An 18,210-nucleotide genomic window follows, 5' to 3' on the forward strand; every position below is an offset into this window, starting at 1 on the left:
GTTGCGGGTATAACTGAAATTTTCCCATCAGTGTGTTAAACAGAAAGGTAATTCTAGTCTGCAATAACCGATTAAAAAATCTGCCTTGCTATCTCTTTCCTGTTTTTTTCCCCTAAGCTTTCTTTGTTTTTTTGCATTGTTACTGGTGTATCTGTCTTGGTTCCTTCTACCATTTTAAAGAAACCACACACATATTCCAGATTTACTACAGTACATATAAAAGCAGTATTTGGCCCTGTAAATCAGCAAAAAATGTAATAATTGAACAGTATAATGCATGCTCCAATGGAATACCATTGTTGACTGTAATAAGACAGTTTATATTCTTGTTACAGCAAAAAACAAGAATGGCATAATAAGATTTTGCTTTAACAAGCGTATAATTAGGAATTAAAATACTTGCTATCTTAAATCTTAACGAGCTTTGTTTGGCTGAATTAAAATGAGGGAAGTTAGTAGGATGTCATCATTGCCTAGCTTCATCGCTTCTTTTCCTACATAACTTAGCTGTAAGCAGGCTTCTGCCAAAGAGTGGATTCTCCGTTTTTACAACATAATGCCAAACCAGTGTTGCCGCTATAACATTCATTGTAATCATTGTGCTTCAGCTACTTGATGCACTGTAATCACATCCATGGGTGCAATCATCTTTCCAGAAAATGTTTCAGAAATACCAGCATGTTGTCTAACTTAATGTATCTAAATTGGGCTTCATATTCTTAAAGGGAAATCACAGAAATGTCAGAGCCCCCATCCAGTTTCATTATTAATAATTTCGCTTTTAATCACACAAGTAAACTGATCCATTTTTCTTTTTCCTTTTGAAGCTTTTATCTTGTGCATTTTGCCAAGCAAACCTGACCCTTTCCTCGTATCTAGAAATTTTATAACAGGATTTTCCTGTTTGTTTTAATCATCAATTGTGATGGTTGCTTTGTTCAGTTCTTTCTCTGTATCTGATATACTGATGAATATTTGCCACATGAGGCTTCTTTTTTTTTCATTCCTTCTGCTTATTTCATGCTTCCAGTTTTTCTTTGAGTTTTGCTGCTTGAACTAGGGTGGCATGCCCCATAGGCTAGAGACCCGGCAGCTGAGCCAACCTCATTACAGAATAGCCCCACCTTGGATGCTAGTGGGGAGCGGGGGATAGGAAACTGGGATTGAGAGTTGGGGTGATGGTGTTACCCCAAATTTGGACCCAATAGACCCTCTCATGTCTTAGGTATACTAATGGACCAATCACAAGCTTTGGCTCTATAAACGGGTAACAGGAAGTGGTCACCCTAGGGGATTTACAAGGAGTTTATCAGGGTTTCCTTTTAAATTATTGAAAAACTTCCTAGACCTATCTGCCTCGGTTTCCCTTGGGAGGACCTGGGTATAGCCTTCCACTCTTAGGATTGACACTTAGACAATAATTTCTTCAAAAAACAAGATGTCTCTTTATTAAATGCTAATTCTAATACAATTTAAATCTTACATAGAAAATCAATACACTGTAATAAATGAAATAAGTGGCTTAAGACAATGCAGAATACTATAATATAAAACATAAAACTGCACTACAAAACTCATAACAATATAACCTTCTCTCAACACATATTACAATGTTATGACTACTTAATTGCATCCTGGCACCACAAACATACAATGTTGCAACATATAATATGAGAGAGAGAGAATCCTTCATAAGTATGTATGAAAGCCTAATACAATGTTGCATTAGGGTACCAAACTTATTAAAGTATAATATACAATTCCCTTATACATATGCATAAAGTAACATAACACATTAAATAATACTGCTAGAAACTAGCATTCTATGAGTGTTGATCAGGCAATCAAAGAATGGGTGAGAGGTCATACAAATGCAAGCATCCAGCTTTATTTACAATCATGCACATATATTCCTTATCCTAAGAAACATTATACTGACTTTCTTCCTTGATCAAATCCCTCTGTCTCGTTTTAGAACCTTCTGTTCTATCTTTTCCTGCTTGCTGCTGCTGTCCCTGCTGTAGTCTCCTGACCATCTGATCAGCCACACCCAAGCCTGTTGACTGTCTGCCTTATATACAATTTTTGTCCTGTCCCTGATTGGTTGCTTTCTTAATGTCAGTCAACAGCATCTTTCTCTCCCAGGGGTGATATCATTTTTGACCAATCAGTTGTCTGATATACTAATTAGTTTCACTTTTAACTTCAAGATGGACCTCCTTGAGATTGTCCCTCCCACCTAACTGATCCCTCCCTTCAGGTATTGGGAGTGATCTTTATTTCACCTGAGTCTACCTTTCTGCTATCGGTCAGTTTCTTAACACCTCCATTTTGTTTCTCTCTAACATGACATCATCACAACAACCATTTTAGATTTTTTAGCTAAAACTTACTCTAAACTATCATTATTTACAATTTATCAAAAGCCTTAAACCTAAAACTAATTATATTTTTATTCATGACTAAACATTATGATACTGTCATTACTTTTGTTATTTTAATTAGAGTAGATAGAATCCACGATGTTCCCTCTCTCCCCCTTTTCGCTGCCTCCTTTTCAGCTGTATGGCTAAATGCGGTCTCTGGTGCTGGTCTCCTTATATGAACTAGAGCAACTTAAAAATCTCCTGTATCAATGGGAGAGACTGGGACTGGCTAGGCAGGGAGATATACTGGGATCCAGGGAGGAAAAAAGGATGTGTGGACTAGGAGCCAGTTTGGTTGGGGATGGGAAACACTGACATCAGAGGAGAAATCTGGGAGACTGGGATTGAGAACAAGTGAGAAAGCAGGAGAGGCCGATCTGATGAGGAGCCAGAGTGTGAGGGAAGAACTGGGATGAAGGAGTCAAAGAGATGTAGACAAAAAGTCAGGGAAGATGCTGAGATTGGATGAGGAGCCTAGAGAGGGAAATTGGGACTCAGTATAGATGGAAGGAGTGGTGGTGTGAATGGAGACCAGGTGTGGAAGGAGAGACAGATTGGATGAGGATCAGGGGTTAGGAAAACTGGGATTGGCTGGACACGGAGCTGTCAGAAGTGTGGGAGGGGAATGTCTGGGAGTGGAGAGGGAAGATTGGGATTGCACAGGCAATCTTAATTCTGGTATTTCCTCATTTTTGAGTTCTTGACTTTGCAACCTTAATATTCTAACATAATTTTTGTGTGTAACATATAATATATAATTTATTTATTAGAGTATGTAAGACATTTCTATATTACTGTTTGACAAATGAGATATAAAATTAAGTTCCTGACTGCAGTTGGTAATGGCCCTTTTTCTAAGGGTGTAGGCATTTATGCTGCTGTCATAGCATGCAAATCTTTCTGGTTTAAAAAGTAGCAAGTTCACATTCAAAATTCAGTTTCTGCAAATATTCTCAAATACACTTTAAAATGAGCTTTCCACAAACACTGATACCAATAAAATTTTATTGCACAAAAAGCACTCCGATGCCATAGGGATAGGTATGTTATACAAACCTATTTAGATAGATGGATAAGTTTATGTAGAGTGTTTATGGGACAAGAGGGCCAAACTAAATTGATTTAAAAATTCAAGCAAATATTTTTAGATTCCCCCCATCATCCCACTATTCGCCCAGCTCTGTGACCTCACGGAAAAACACAGAACCAGGTGTATTCTGAGAAAAAAACCTATAAAAATCCATAAAAACCTCTCCCTGCAATTTCTGATATTTTCTGATCACTGGAGCGTATAGAGGAAAATAGTATAGTTAAATCAGTACTGAATAAAGTATTTAAAAGTAAAAGGTAAATTCTCACTCTTGAGTGAGACTGACACTTAGTCAGAGGGATGATAAATTGATCCAGGAAGGATATGAGCACCAAAGGGCCAGAGATTTAAGAAAAGCTGATCAGGGCTGGACAGGTGAAGACATGGGACTCTGGAGAATAGGGAAACTCTTTTCTTCTACCTTTGCAAATCATATATACAGTGTCTCATGAAGTATGACAAAGCAGCTGATAACCAGATGAGAAATCCTCCCAGAACTGGGAAACAAGAGGTCAAAGGAATCTGGGAACTAAGGAATCATATCCAGGGACCAGTGTAATAAAGACAGGTGCACAAACTTAGATGAGACAATAACATGCAAAAGGAGTAGAGGACAAAAACAAACAGGAGTACAGTAAGGACAAATGGAAAGGTCACAGCAAGGAAGAAACCGAAGGTGTAAAGGATATGGATAACTACTGGAATTCAAAGGACAGAATGTTGAAGGGTAATTGGGTTTATGAAGCATTGCAACGGCTCATAAGCAGCATAAATGAGTGAAAAGAAGGCAGACATCTGCAGGGGGAAACGGAAGTTAGAAACACTGACTGTTTCCTTAGATAGATGTTAAGGTATTAGGAGGAAGGGAGAAAGATAAATGTACACATTTATTTTCTTAAATTCCTTGCTACTTCCATGGTTTCTCTTTTACCTTTGAAGTATGATTGGAATTGGTTTGTTTTTGACCAATTAAGCAGCTTTGGAGTATTTCCAAAATAATGTAGAATCAGCCATTTCTGGCATACAAGAAATAGTTGTAAAAATGAGTTGGTAGCAAATTGAAAAATGGAATAACTTGAAATCCAAGTAAGGGGCAGAAATAGAAGATAAAAGATGATATGGTGGACAACTAACGCATTCTGATTGGATTCAGAAAAGTGAACTCAGTAACTGTGTAATGTTTGTACCAGATCCCATAGGAAAGGCAGGGGTTAGTGAGAGCATGGTAATATCAGGATTTCCTAATGTATAACTCTGTGTCAAGGTTTTAATGGCACTCATAAAAATGATCCAATAGCATTGCTTTTCCTGAGCTGTGTCATATAATGCAGTATCAGAAAATATCAAGATGGGAAGCCACTGTACAGTGCAAAGAAGAATTTTATATAAGGGGAAATATTCGTTACTATATGGTAACCAGCAAAATTTTTCCTACTTTTTTGGGGCCAAAATTTAATGTCCTGAGACACAAACTCACTATGGAACTACCAGAGAACATTGCAACAGATAGATAAAACAGATAGATCCATAGTCTGTACTGTAGGGCAGTGTAGACATGGACTTAAAGCTGAAGGCACTGAATGATGAATGTGACCAAAGGCTACACCACCAGACGCCCAGGATTGCTTTCTCTCATTACTCCTCTGCTGCCAAACTCTGGTTCCAGGATTGTGTTTTCCTAGCACAATAGCTGAATAGCAATAACAAGCATTCCCATTTCTGAAGTTCCATGGGTTGGCACTTAACCTACATTCACCACTTCGCTCCCACCGTAAGTGACATATCTGGAGAACTGTTCAGCAAAGGAAATGGTATAGGAGAAAGACATTAAGGACCCAGTTCAGGAGCCAGTCAATGGGACTTAAACACATGCTCATGTACTTCCTGAATCAGGACGTAGAGCACATGGTGGTTTTGGGTGGTGCTGAGGTGGTAAGGAAAATCTTCTACAAATACTTCAATTCATATACAACCCTTTCTCTCTCATCTCCCATTCTCCTGTGCCATGGTACCTCTGTCTATATAATGGGTTAAAAATCCAATCTTCATTGGATATACACTCAGTGATGACCTAACTCTGGTTTCATTGAAGCCAGGTGTAAAACTCTCATTGACATCAAGAGGAACAAAGTTAGGTTAACAACTGAGCACTTTTGAAAATCCCACCCTTCCTCTCTTTCTGTTGTATTGGAATTTTATGGCTGGTGTTTTAGTATAGGGGTAAACAGTGGAAAAGCTGATGTTGGTACATGGAGTTGGCATAAGGATTTTTAAAAGGTTAAAATCTTAAAAATAAATGTAAATATAAATAATAGATACACAAATACAAATAAAATATAATTCTCCAAAGCAACTAGTCATGTTGTCAGTCGTGATCCTTTCTTTCTTTAAGTGGAAATCACAGGTAGTTTTATCAGCTCCTTCTCACTGTTCTGCTTCTGGGCCTGCTTCATACAGGTGTGAGCTTTGTCACCATCCAATTTGATAACTGGCCAGTCCTCAGCTTTGTCAGCATTCTGTGATCATGGCAATCATCTGCTAACATCACAGATTTCTAATGGTCTTGTATTTCCTTTATAATGCCACATTTTTCTTCTAAACTGTGATAGTAGTTTCAAGAGATGCACATGACCTGACATAAGGCGAGGGAACCATCCAATATAGTTTTGTTAGTGTGTATATCCTTAAATAATGTAGAATTTGAACTCCTGTAGCACATCTGAGAAGTGGGTACTCTTGTACCCTTGCTCCCATATTCTCTCTCTTTCTCTCTTTCTCTCTCTCTCAGTTTGCTGAACAAAAAACACTTTTCTATTACATGTGACAGCAGTGGGCACACAAACATTCTCCCAGGCATATTGATGACATAAGGATGAAATTACATATGAAGTTAGAATTGTTTGAAAGCAGGAAGCTTGGAGATGAAACCAAATAACTAGTGGGTCCTCACTTTTATCCAGATCTGTTAGCAAAAGCCTTTTTAACAGTTGCCAAATGTAGGCTTATCGAGAATGAGCTAACATGTTATCACAAGAATTGCCACTAGTGATTCTGCTGAGATGTGCACAAAAAACTTTACGAAACATGACAAGCCAGAAAGGCTGAAAAGAAAAATCTTTGCTAAGTGATATTTTTAGTCCTACACAGACTTAAGGATGAAAGAACAGAAGTGATTTTTAAATCTTTCAGAATAACAGCCTCAGAGACCAGATACTTTCCCCTAGATGGTAGCTCCAGTTCTCTTATGTAACTGCAGAAGGTGTTCTGTGATGAATTGTAAAGCAAGTGGCCTGCACCTGCTTGTCATCATAAAGCTTCCTGGACATTTTAGTGTATGAATAAAAAAAGATATACTGCATTTCCAAGAGATCTTTCCAATAAGACATGGCATGTTTTTTTATTGTTCCACATTCTCAGTGTCAAAATAATGTCAGCACATTTCACTATAAAGCTTACACCTATTTAAACAGTGCAAAACTCATCTTTTTTCCCTTCCCCTCCTTTCATTTGTCTATAGCAGTCATTAACAGAGTTTTAAATCAAAGGAACATATCACACATTAACACTGATGGGAAAAAACATGTTAAAGCCTTGACAATATTATACCAATCATCTTTCAGCAAGTCTTTTGCCCTCATATTCCATATAGGTTTATTTTAGTTTTTATGAAGACACTGACTAGGGCCCTGATCCTGCAAGCCACAAATAAAGGCAGCTAAAAGGAGAGTTTCAGAGGGGGTTGAGAGAGGAAGTGTGAGAGACTTTCCTTCCTCGTTCAGCACGACATGATTTCAAGATGCCAGTGATGGAAGAGTGGGGGTGACCTGCAATGGATGTGCCATACTTGAAGCCTAAAGGGACTTCCATTGCATGAACTGAAAGCTGGTGGCCATGTTGGAGGAAAAGATTCTTGGATTGGAGGGGCAAGTAGAGATGCTACCAAGAAGCCAAGGAGTACCTAAAAAACAAGAGGCCAGGAATTGAAGTTAAGGTGGGAATTAGTTGGAAAGCAGTTGTTTACAGAAAAAGTAGTCACCTTCTGGGACAAATTTTCAGAGACAGCCCTGAAAACAGGTCAGTTCAAGACAAAGTTCGTAAGGTACATATAGAAAAGGGTTAAAATCTATCATGTTATGATCGAAAGATAAATTCACTACTGGCTTGTAGCTTTGTAAGTTGATATTTGCATAGCATGTGAACACAAATACGCAGTAGTACAGAAGATGTGTATTGGGTTTTGTTGATGAAGAGAATAGTGTAAATGCTGAGCTCTGTAATAAAGCCAAGCTGAACTTTATTTCTCCATATTGAGCTCATTATTTCATTTTTGATGAAGATCAATAACAAACTATAGTCACTGAGAGCCATATTCTTCAAGCCCTACACTAAATAGTCCCTTACTTCTTGACATCTGTTGGAAAAAGATTCCAATTGAGGTTCATTTACCCTGCACCGAAAAGAGATCCAAGCAGGTAGTTGGGCAGTCTCCAAACTTTATTTCTGCAGAGGTCAGACACTTTCCAGCAAGTGGTCAGTGTGAGACCCCGAAGGCATGCTCTTTTGCATATTTATACAAACATAGACAAAGAAATTACATATGCATAAATTCTTAATGCTTATAGGTACATTCAAATTATTACTATTGCTATTGGCCTACTTCTTCTAAAGGTATGCATAACAGAAAACATGTTAACAGAAGATTTCAGCTTATCTATCAGGGCTGCCTGGTCTCTCTCTCAAGGCTATATAACTAGTTGGAACCAGTTGGGGCTATCTCCTTGCTTCTTCTAGGAACTCTTTATCTGACCCTGGTACAAGATAAGCACTGTAAAAACAAAAGAGGAGGGGGCGAGCGATCTCAACAGAAAGCAGAACACTAAAAAGAACTAAAATGGAGTAACTGTGGTCAAGCAGACAATTATTTTCCTTCACATCAGCAGGGTACGGTGCTAATCAGTGTTATCAGAAGCTGGCCCTAAACGGATTTTATTTAAGAACAGATGGTACTAGATGGGCTACTTCATTAACAGCAGCAGCATCTGCACATCAATGTTTTTTATTAAGTTATTTCCAGGAAAGTGATGCTATATATATTTTTTTTATCCAAGTACTCTACAGCCTGGATGTATGTATGTATTTTATTAATGGCATATTATGTTAATTAGGAAGCAATGCCAAGAAGACAATTCTTTATTTTGTTGGTTATATCAATCAGTTAGCATTAGAATATTTCTGCTGGAAATTCTGAAATTAAAAAAAAATATATTTCCAAGACAGAGCAAAAATGAAATTTCCCCTGGAAAGGAAATTCCAAAATTTCATTTTGAAAATGTTGAACCAACCTTTCACTTCAGCGTTTTGAAATGTTTCCAAAACCCCCCAAGGTGCCCAGAACAGCCAGTCAGATGGGGAGCAGGGCTGCTTGGGGATCCTTAGAATCCAGGTTCTCACACTTTCTGGACAGTCAAGGACTTGGAAGCCCTGGGAGCCCTGGCTTCAAAGTTCTTGGCTGCCCATCACTAGGTGGACCAGTGAGGATCTGGGCAAGTGAGCTTGGTCTGGCATGCAGATAGTTAGAAAACTGCTAGCTGCCGCTGGAATTTCATCAACGTCCATATGTTCCTGCAAAACATTTAGATTTTAATGAACTGGCATTTCCCAATGGGAAAAGTATTCCATTAGAAAATTTCCAACCAGCATTAGTTAACATTCCTGGCTTCTATCTCAGTTTTTATAAGGTATCAGTGACCACGATATCTGACTTGTCCCATTTCTTAACTATTCCTATAGTCCTGGCTATTTTCTAGTTGGAGATTGGCATCGTAACACTAGCAAGGATACCAAAAATACAATTCTGATCATTGAAAAATTATCTCATTATTAGAAAAATGAAAAAAAAATTAGAAAAGAGGGAAAAAATCAGTAAATTAAAACATAAGAGACTAATTCAGATGAGACTTGGAGACTAACCTACTCAGAGACAAGAAGCATCTACTCTCATTTTCAAATATCTGATCAACAAAACTAAACAAAAGAAAATGTAGGTTAGTCCAAGTTATTTTACTTTTTACCGAAGAGGGGTTTAAGCAAGATATCTTCTCAGGAAATTGAAGAATTTGAACTGGGGAAAAAAAACAAAAAAACTGCTAATAAACCGTAGAGCTGAGAAACACACCGTTTTACCTATAGTCTTGTTAAGAATTGCTAATGGCTGCCAGGATTCAAGGTTGTGCTAGAGTTGCACATGAAAGAAAAAGAAATATGGTGACAGGACATAGTAATCTGAGATTAGAATTCCAGAGACAGTTTGTGTGAGCAGGGAATTGAAAAAGGTTTCTCAAGCCCCAGGCTAGCACCCTAACCACTGAAGTATCCTCTCTCACTAGGCTATTCAGAAACTTCAGCTAGTATAAAATGTAGCCACCCACCTTTCCATGAAGGCAGGCTGGTGAAAACATATCATACCTGTAATCCATATACTGCACCTGCTGCAAGCTTACTTCTTGGGGAAATGAACTGTAATGGTTACTATGCAGATAATGTATAATGATCTCGGTCCTACTGACCTGAGAGACCGCTCCCTTCTCCTCTGCCAGGTCACTTTTATTCAGTAAGGATGATGTAATTATTTGTCCCAAATCTGCAGCTGATAGGAAAGGAGATCATTCTCCAAGGCAGGTCCTGATTTGGAAGATTGCTCTCCCAAGAAATACATCTGAACCTGACCACCTGTAAATGGTACTGGGAAACCCAGCTTTAGTGAGATGTTCTATTAAATGCAGTTTTGGAATCCTGATACAGATGTGGTAATTTTGGTTCCCATTCTTAGGAAAATGTATACACTAGAATTTCCTACTTTTAGATAGTTTGCCCAGGGTCTATAGTCCTAGGTATATTATACACTTATGTAAGAATAACACCTAGTTAGATTATCCATTACATGGTCTCTTGGTATCTTTTTGGTTTGATGCATCAGTAACATATTCCTTTCGTTTAACCTTGTTCAGCAAATGTAAGATGCTCTCTCTCTCTCAAGTATTCACTTCAAGGATACATTGTACAATAGATGGCAGGACATTGTGTTATCATGCTTCTTTTGTATGGAAATTCCTCCCTAAATCTATTTATTTTATGATAATGCTTTCTTTCCAACAGCAGAACTCTCTAAGGTGATTTTATTAAAGCTTTATGTAAGTTCACATTGTCTACCTTTCTATGGATTTTTTGCCTTTAGAAAAAGCAATACATTTTGAAGTGTTTGCAGTGCTTCTATAACATTGAATCTCGAAGTCTGTAACCCTGCGAACAAGCGTGTTACAAGCAAACTTTCATTATCCTGTTTACACCATGTGTGTTTGTTTAAATATATAAATAATGTCCCCATGGCTCTGAGAAAATCATTTAATCTCTGTTCCTCAGTTTCCCCATTATGAAATGGGGATAGTATTTTGCATGCATGTTATAGTCAGTGCAGGTAGCAATACTTTTTGTTTTAGATTGCCCAGCGCTTTCCATTAAAAGGCCCTATTTTCATTTGCTTATAACTTTGCCAAACTTAAACCTCTTGGGCAGAAATTTTCCATGTCTGGTGTCTGCCTCAAGCTGATTTTTTCTGGTGGATGTTTCAGTTAAAATGGTTCAACTGTTTCTCAGAATGAGATTAGGGAAAAATACATTGTTTTGCCCCTGATAAAAATATTCTTACAACCCTTTTATTGAGAAGTTCCTGAAGCTGCATGCTTCGGAGCGTAGCTTAAGGTCTGACAGGGAGTTCACATTGGTGTCGGGGATGTGCCTTTTGCCATGGGACTGCTTTGGTACTGGGCACAAGAAATGAGAACAGGGAGACTCTCTCCTCTTTTCTCAGTGTGTCCTATGCTGGTGTCCAAGCACTGTTGGGGAGGAGAGGCAAACTGACTTAGGTTCTGCAGCATTAAGAGAGACAAATGTTGAGAAGAGACAAATGTTGGTCCTGGAAGGTGAAGAGAAAAAAGAAATATAGGGAGGATAGAGGCTTGAGGGAGAAGGCTTAGGAGTAGGAGCTAGGTGGTGGATCAAAGTAGGAATACAGGGGGTGGGGAGGCAGAAGTCTGGGAGGGAGGGGCAAGGAATAAGGTGGGGAGAGGGCCAGGGGCTGTGGAGCAAAGAGGACATGGGCAGGTGCTGGGAACAGCGGATGGAGCCTGTGGGAGGCTCAGGGGTCAAAGATGAGCTGTGGGGCGGATGGGACTGTGGGGTTGGGTCATGAGTCAGGCAGTGGGGTGATGATCATGAAGGGACAGCAGATGGGAATAGGGGCAGAAGTGTGGGAAGGTTGATAAGAGTAAAATGAGAAGGGAGAGGATAGGTGGGCCAGTGCCAGGTGCAGAAAGGTCTGTAACTATTACATCATACACCCCTACAGAACTTGAAATGGAATGCAGGAGTCCTGAGTTTCTATATTCCTCTGCTGGCTGCTAATAGCTGTTAAATCCACTGGCAGTGTGTGTGTCTTATCCCCCTGTAATGTCTGGTCCTCACAGGATAAAAGCCATTTATTGCTCCTAGTTACTCTGTTAACTCAAGTGGTAGAGAACTGTAATTGTGATCTAAAGATCCTAACCCTGCTGATGTCATATGTGGGGTACAATGTGATGAAGTTTGTATGTTCATTTTTCAATTTTTAATGTTTTAAAAACTTATGTTTTTTTGTCTTTAATTTCCTATGTTAAAATAACATTCAGGTTGCCAAGTTAAATACTCAACGTGCTTGTACAACCTTAATTTGGCCCCATTGTACATATTCATTATGGTATAGTCTTTAATTACACGATCATTTTTCCCCCACATAAGGAAACCAAATTAAGTTTACATGAACAAGCCTTATTTCTAGCATTTCCTAAGCTTTGAGAACTTGACCATGCAATTTTAATGTTTTTAAAAATATCTCTTTTCATGTAATATATATAATATATGTAACCCAATACACAACAAATTAGATTTTTTTAAAGTGTGGTTTTGTTACAATGGCACACAGCAGGTAAAATTATTAAACATAACCCAGAAAAAAATGCAAACCTTTAACATGTTAATACATCGGAGTGATTGTTTACCAATTTGTAAAAAAAAGAAAACCAAAAGACCCCCCAAAATAATCCAAACAAAACTCCTATCAAAACCTGAGGCATTATTACAGATTAAGTAGTTTATTGAAAGAAGAAATTGTAATTACACTATGCAGGTCACATTTCCCTTTGCAGCACGCTTAGAAGAAAGATTTTAATTGCAGTTTTAAGTCTGCCTTTCAGCAAGAAGGATGACTATCCATATAGAAAAGTGCAATTGAATCCTATCCAGGAGATAGCAATCTCAATGAAAAAAGCCAAAATTGATATCAGAAGCTATGCCCAGATCCACTGGAAAAAATTGCCTGTAGCAGCCCATTAAAAAGAATCCTTTTTTTCCCCACTTTTTTCCCCTTTTTTTCTTCACTTCCAAGGACCAGACATAATTCTATGCAGATTGTCTAGTACAAATTTACTGTCTGAAGTAGCAGCTTTTAATGCTTTCTTCTTTTCTGCTCACTGAAGACTTCAGCATAAAAATGTGTCAGTCAGCTTTTATAACATAGAATATTCCATTTGACTTAAAAAGATAAGCCTCTAAGCCTATGTCTACACTTGCCACCAAATTCAGCACCAGTTGACAGAAGATACGCAAGCTACGTAGGGTAGCTTGTATATCTCCCATCGATTTCCGGGTCATTTGAGCGGGTCTCCACTTCTGCTCAACTGTTCTGATGGCAGCGAATTCGCCGACATCAGTCTAGACATAGCCCAAATGTCTGAATACTTATCCAAAATTTATAGGAATGATCTCAATCGTTATGCGGCAACTTTTCTCATTTTATAAATCCCACGGTGCATCTCTGAAATCAAGTTATTTTCCTTTGACTTTAGCTGGACCAAACCCATACTGCATATTCTTCTTCATAGTTATTTCCCTTGACTTTGAAATCCATTTTAACAACAACCTTTCTTTCACCCATCAGACTTTCCCTTGCTCACCTACTCTGTACTGCCTTGTGCAAATTTGGATTTTCTGGTTCTGGTCTTTTGTACTTTACTGTATAATCTAATCAATCATCTCCCACTGGGAAAGAAGTGCATTGCAATGAACTAAGACTAAGGAAGAAATGCAATTGCTGAATTCCTTAAGTCCAGTCGTTTTTGACAAACAGAGCAGTAGCTGTAAATAATGACAGGTGAACCCCAAAAAGTGATGAATCTGCTAAAAGATTACACATGTTATTAAGGATACTTGTATACCTGAGTCTCAGTGCCCACATATTTCGAGTTTACAAAATTGTTGTTGTTTCTTATTTATATTACCGTATCACCTAGGAGCCCTTCTCATGGACCAGGACCTCACTGTGATTGACACTGTACAAACACAGAACAAAAAGACCTGTCTCTGCACTGAAGACCTTAAACATATTGGTGATCTCATGAAAGCAATCTTTTTGCCAAGTTTGTGGAGTTCCTTGCTTCTGATCTAGTTGGGGAAAAATACCAAGAAAAAGCATTCCCATAGCTCTTTTGCTTTTGGTCCTAGACAGAGCCATGAAGTGCAAAGGAACAAAAAGGGGAGACTTAAAAACATTACTAAACTTTCTTGAGCTTTTAAAATAAGTGGGAGTTAAGAAATATTAGGTCTCAACCATGGCTTTTCTTTGCAGAATATCAAGTCAGATACATCAACTGTACTTTTTTCTGGAAGACAGGATGATCTAAATCTGTCTGTGGGGTTGTCAGAGGGAACATGTAGGAATGCAAATTTATTTAGCAAAGTAAGTAAAATAGGCATTAAGGGAATTCTTCTTCTAACAGCACTTCACCACTTACAAATCACCACTTGCAAATCACAGCTGTTTTGACTGTTGACAGAAGTTGGGAGAAAACTATCACCTGATGTCTGATAATCCTTCTCTTGTTGCATATTGGAGAAGAAGAGGGAAAAATGAGAACAGTGGGCATTTAACAAGTTGTCATAGTGTAAAAACAAAAGCTGACAACGATCACTGTTTTTTGGCTAAATGTATTTAGTGCTGATAGTAAATCTGATTTACTCTAGAAATCCAATTTTTGCTACCATATCCTGTGTATTTCTTTTTCATGCAAGCAACTAATAACTAGGACACACTTGTAAATAAAAACTTTGAATTAGGTCTCATTTGAAAGTATGTGAAAATTTATTAAAGTATGAGTCAAGAATTCTTACAGGATATTGTGAGATACATCTATGAAGGTGGTTCTGGAGATGTTTCAAGTAACCCTTTGTGGCTGCAAGCCCTTCGGTATCCTGTAAATTAATGTAGTATGTCCTACGCTGTGTTTGTCAAACTGGTTATAAACTGTGGCAAATCAATCCAGATGATACAAACACAAAGGAGGGCATGCCATTCAAAATGATGCCTGGTTTGTTGGAGTGGAGCCAAAGGAGTGATACTACCTTCATATATAGCAGCATGGTACCTACTGGCCAATGGAGGGCTCACACTGTTAGGAAGGCTATCTGTAGTCAGTCTTGGAAGCTCTATCAAATGCTAGGACTGGGCAGTGGGCAGGGATGGGTGGAAGTAGTCCATTTCTGCATCCAATTTACTATTGCCCATAGCAGTTCTTACCCACCCTCCATTTGTTTTTGATCTGTTGCTGAAGGTATAATTGAGCTTGTTAATATTTGTTGCTGTTTTTTCCTCCTCCATTATGTGCAAGTGTATGGCTTGAATTTGTGTTATGTTTTGGGTAATAGCATGTTTCTGGACACTTTGCATGAGAAGTTCAAACCCATGCTATCATGAGAGTCACAATGTACTCAGTATGGACTTCATTAACCTAAATGCAGATTACCCTCAAGTTCAATTTTTTATTTCTTGGTTTTTCAGAAGGTTGGCGACTTTTGATAGTATGTCCTAGCAGCAAGAGTCACATTAGCATTTTGAGCAAGGTTAAAAGCAATGGGGGGAAGTGTTTCTGGAAGACAGACAGGAAGATGCTCTTTCTGATTTATTGGGCGTCGGTCCACCCTACCATACCAATGAAGGTGGGACTCATGAGAAAACCTGGAATTTCAGTGCAATATTTGGTCATATTCTTTGCATAGTAGCTTATTCAGCACTGAGGACTTATTTCAGTCTTGGAATTATGAAGACCCATCAATGATCTTGACATTAAGTAGGCCCTTTAAAACCTTTAGACAGTTAAGTCTCAGTGTTACATAAAGATTAGAGAAGAAGAAGAAACCAGAGTTTTCATAGGAGAATCTGTTCTTTTTTAAAATTTTCCCATACTGAAATGGAACAAAATAAAAAATATTGGAAACTTCCCCTGAAACAAAATTATGAAAAAAACAACCACCCTTCATGTTGGATTGGGTTTAATAAATGAAACAATGTTATTTTGCAATGAAAAATTAAAAACAGTTCTGAAAAGGGTTTCAAACTTATCAAAATGTGGGTTTTTTGTTTTTTTTAAAACAAATTTTCATCAAAATTTTCACTTTCTCATGAAATGTTTTGCTTTTGACACATTTTTTCAGGGGAAAAACATTTTGTCAGAAAATTTCCAACCAGCTCCATTGAGTGTCAGAAATGGGAGGGACTGACAGTGGTAAAGGCTGATGTTGCTTCCCAATTTCAAATCACTGACAGAGCATGATGTTGGTTGCTGTTGTTGTTATTATTAATTAACAATATTATTGTACTGCTTAGGAGCCCCCCGCCCCCACGAACAAGGACCCCATTATACTAAGCAGTGTACACAGGACAAAAAGAGAGTCCACTTTTTAGATACTAACTTGCTATTTTGAGAAAGTTGTGGCTAAGGGTTCAGGTAAAGAGGAACTATGCTGAATATTCTTGAGAACAATCTATGGATATCTTATCTATTAACAATTTACATAAATAAAGATATAGAGTTCTCTTTTAACAGGTCATTGGAAATAGTTTAGAAAAAAAATAGTCTTAATTGGTTTCTGACCTCTAAGTATTATTATTTATTAGCAGGGGTATCTATAACAATATAATTATTTTATATAGAAACAGATTTTCTGAAACAGCCTTTTTTAAGTGAATCTATTTTCTGTGACTAATGCAAAGGAATTTGGATTTGAGTCTAAATTACAAAAATAAATACATAAAATACAAAGGATAATCCATAGTTCCAAATTACAGACATCACTGAGCTGGTAAATCTGTATGAACCCTTCGGGGTAGTGAAATTAACTCTAGTTTGGTTTGCAGGCACTGGAAGTGAACTAACCCCTGTAGGTTTCTTTAGCATTTGAGTTTGGTAAACTCACACTTCTAAGGAAAACTTCCCGCAGCTGATCCCAAGATGCTTCTTTATCCAATGACCCCCCACACACCCTCTTGTATCCAAAGCAAAGCATGAGTTGACTACCCCAACAAGCCCCAGCTCTCCATGCTCTCCCCATGGATACCTAAAATAAGAAAGTAAAATGAGGGTGCTCTCAGGCGAAAGAAGCAGCTGCTAGGAAGAAAAAGGGGAAGTAGGTTCACTGACTTTCTAGCCAAGTGAACAATCTCAGCCCTAGTATGTTGGCTTTTTATCATGGAGGCTCTTGTTGTGCACAGATAAATTACCTCTGACCTTGTTTGTAGGTGACATGCCAACTTGAAGTCATTAGGGGTCTGCTCTGCTCTTGTCCGTTGCTTAAGAGAACTGATGGGATTTTGGGGGGATAATAAACTTAGTATTTTCTGTTCCTCTCCTAAGGTCTGAAAGGGAACTATTAGATCTTGACAGGAGGAAAAGATTGGAAGGCTGGTCTGTCCATGGGGAGGAGGCTGAAAGGGACAGAGCAGAAATTCTCTAGAATGGCCTCAGACATCCAGGAGTAAGAAAGGAACAAGCCTAGCCCAGAGAGATGAGATGAATCCTAGAAGTACTGTAGATTTTTCCTTCCTTCTACCATGTTGGTTCATGATAAGGAGCGCCAGGACTCCAAGATTCACTGAGGGATGGGAGGCGGGGGTCACAGCAGCTTCTGCTGGACTGAAGCAGGATGTGTGATGCTTTCCCTAAAGATCTGAAATGTAATAGCGTCAGCTACTCTTACAAGTTGGTTCATATTGTAGGAGAGTGACGTGTTAAAAGCTGGACAAATGGTCAGGCCTAAGTTACAGGGAATGGGGTCATGGCAAGGACAAACCTTGTTTCTGTTAATTGGTATGAATTCTAGCTAGAGTCTGTTATGTCTCTTCTTTTCCTCTCTTCCTGGCCATCTGCGCAGAGAATGAGGCTAACTATCACCACTCCTGCATAAGGCCTTTGGTGGGAAGAAAGCATTATCTTCCTTCCCCTCCGGCATACCTTTACTTCAAAGAATGTTAGTGTAAAATTAATAGGTTTTAAGGTGAATTGCCTGCCCTCCGTATGGTAATCATGTAAACAACAAACAGGGGCAGGTATAATTGTATTCATCATGTAGTTGTTAATATTCATTTTATAGGTGTCAGTGTAACCAAATAAGGGTCTATGGGGAGTTGCTGAAAATGTATACATTGTGATATGGTGAAGGCAGAAGGCAGTAGAAGAGTGCTGGATGGGAGATATGTGAGCCCCAGAATGCTCCGGGCTTTGTTCCCTGCTGACTAACTCAGAGCCACTGGGGCAATTAGGAGCAGCTGGG

This window comes from Emydura macquarii, unplaced genomic scaffold (assembly GCF_026122565.2).
Source record: "Emydura macquarii macquarii isolate MOO-44397 ecotype Brisbane River unplaced genomic scaffold, CSIRO-AGI_Emac_v2 contig_3477, whole genome shotgun sequence".
Lineage (NCBI taxonomy): Eukaryota > Metazoa > Chordata > Testudines > Chelidae > Emydura > Emydura macquarii.